Source organism: Austrofundulus limnaeus, unplaced genomic scaffold (genome assembly GCF_001266775.1).
Source record: "Austrofundulus limnaeus strain Quisiro unplaced genomic scaffold, Austrofundulus_limnaeus-1.0 Scaffold554, whole genome shotgun sequence".
NCBI lineage: Eukaryota > Metazoa > Chordata > Actinopteri > Cyprinodontiformes > Rivulidae > Austrofundulus > Austrofundulus limnaeus.
Window position 1 is genome coordinate 290,503 of NW_013952956.1, and position 2,523 is coordinate 293,025.

The window sequence follows — 2,523 nt, forward strand, 5'->3', positions numbered from 1 at the left end:
TTTAATATATTAAAGATGTTTGTTTCCCTCTGAAACCAAACATTTATTTTCTAAATTAATTTCACAGAAGACTAAATCCAAAACAGTAGTTTCTTGGATTTTAAGCTGCAATGTCTGTAAAAGGAAAAGGTGTTCTCTGTTTTAGTTTAGAAAGTAAAATGTTCAGGCTTTAAGTGAGCTGCAGGTATCTGTCCAGAGCAGCGGTGCCCAAACATTTTCACTGAGAGGGCCAAAATTAAAATCAATCTGAGGGACGCAGGTCAAATGCAACAATATAAGAAATGCTTAATACTCAAGTAAAGTTTTTTTTATGATTAAACTAGCAGCCAGTGTGGTTGCCCACATTCTTTAGTTGTTTTTTTTTTCAGCCTATGGACATGGAGAAAATTCAACGTATGCTCAGGCAGCAAAGACTCATGGGATTTTTCATAATTTAAAATTTGAGTGTATGGGGTCTTATAAAGTGTGCAAATCTATATATGGGCTTTAATCTAAATGTCTCTTGTAGTTACTTGTATTTTATATTTAGTCTTAACATAATCACAATCTAATAACCAGGACAACTGCTGGTGGGCCAAGTCAAATGGCTTGGTGGGCCAATTTTGGCCCGCGGGCCCCACTTTGGGCACATCTGGTCCAGAGCTTATCTGTGGCTCTATATTCCTCACAAGGAAAAAGAAATTCCTCTGATCAAAGTCCTCCTCTCTTGCAGGTCCATCTGAGCTGAGAAGTGAGCACAAGGCTGCTGTTGGGCCTCTCACACAGGTTGATGTCATGTTTGCGTACCTGCACGGTAGATCAAAGCTAGGCAAATTTATTAAACTTTTTTTTAGAAACATTGATTTTTAAACGGTTCATTTCTAGTTACTGTTCCGTCCATCCACTGCTGCTTGTTCTGCAGCCGGGTTGCAGGAGAAGCAGGCAGAGGTTTATAGTAACTAAGTACATTTACTTTGTTACAGTACTTATTTTGAGGATTTGTAATTTTACCAAGTATTTTTTAAATTTGTGACATTTACTTTTACTTAGCTACTTTTAAAACCTAAAAATGATACTTTTACTTATTTAAAGTTTAACACCTAGTTACTTATAAATTAAATCTGTCTGAACTCATGAAAGCAGTTGTTTATGTGCTCTAATTGAATTTACTCAAATAAATCATATCAACTATTTCCACTAAACGTAGTAAAGTAAATTTGAGGTGACATACATATTTTATTTTAAAGAAATTGACCAATTTAATCAACTTGGTTTTGTGAAGCCAGTTTTGCTCTGTAAATTTAACTTTTTTTTTTTGTTAGAGAACGTGAAAAAGTACTTTTACTTCTACTTACCCCAATTTTTGTGAACAGTTTTATGACTTTTACTTAAGTAGTTTTCTCATCAGTGACATTTGTTTTTACCAAAGTCATTTTCTGTTAAGGTATTTTTACTTTTACTTACCAGTAGTTTTTTTTTTTCAAGTACAGACCTCTGGAAGCAGGTTGAGCAGAGAGGTTCAGGCATCTCTCTCCCCAGAGAGCTCTTCTAGAAGGACCTCAAGGTCTTAGACCAGCTGGGACACTCGTCTCTACAGCATCTCCTGGCTAATGCCAGTGGTCTGCTCCCAGTTGGACACGCCTGGGAAACCACCCCAAGGAGGTGTCCAGGGGGCTTTCCTTACCAGATACCTAAACTCACAGACTGAGATCATAAATTAAGCAGCCATAACCATGACCAAAACATCTCAGAATATCTCTGCAGTTCTTCAGTGTCATTTGCTGATGCTGTATCAACTGCTGGGAAAGTACACAACAAATAAACTGCAGCAGATGGGTGAAGATGAAGTAGTTCCTAAATGTATTTCATTGTAACTTGACTGTAGAAAGACTGCTCTGTAAGTGGTTCCAGAGCTCACAGGATACTTCAGTGATACTCTGTCACTGACACCGAAAATAAAACGAACACCAACCAGGTGCACTAAGACGCAAAACCATAATTCAAGTGTTAATAGTATGCAAGGTTTTTCAAAATCTCTCAACTGAAGAGAAGTTTTGATTAAGTCAGGAAACATGGTACTGTTAAAGGAAAAGCAAGGCAAAATTTAAACCTTGACAAGATTTTAAATCATGCAATATTTGATAAGAAAACCAGAGACAATATATTAACATAAGCCTTTACTGCCACAAGAAGATATATTTTTATCCTATATTAGGAGTTAATGGTAGCAAAAGAAGCAATAACTACAGCTGAAATGATTTGGCACATTTCTAAGACCTACCAATGTAAAGTAGAAATCCATATATTGGTGTAGTCACTTCTTCCTTTCCTGGTCAGACAGTAAATACTCCCAATAATTCTGGTGTTACAATATGTGAAAATGCTTCTAGCGATTTATAATAAAACTATTTTTGTCACTTTTCTATATATTTCTAACTACATTCGTTAATCTTTATGAAATAAAGGGCAAAAATATGTTGTTTAGATCAGTATTTCCCAAAGTTGGGGTCGGGACCCAAAGTGGGGTCTCGAAACATCAAGGTG

The 2,523-nt window shown here is 36.2% G+C and overlaps 1 protein-coding gene across 1 annotated transcript in view; it reads left to right on the forward strand.

The window, feature by feature from the left end:
- The window catches only part of LOC106530744 (MOB-like protein phocein), a 19,986-nt gene that overhangs the window by 5,525 nt on the left and 11,938 nt on the right, over positions 1-2,523 (forward strand). The gene's annotated exons all lie outside the window — the stretch shown is intronic.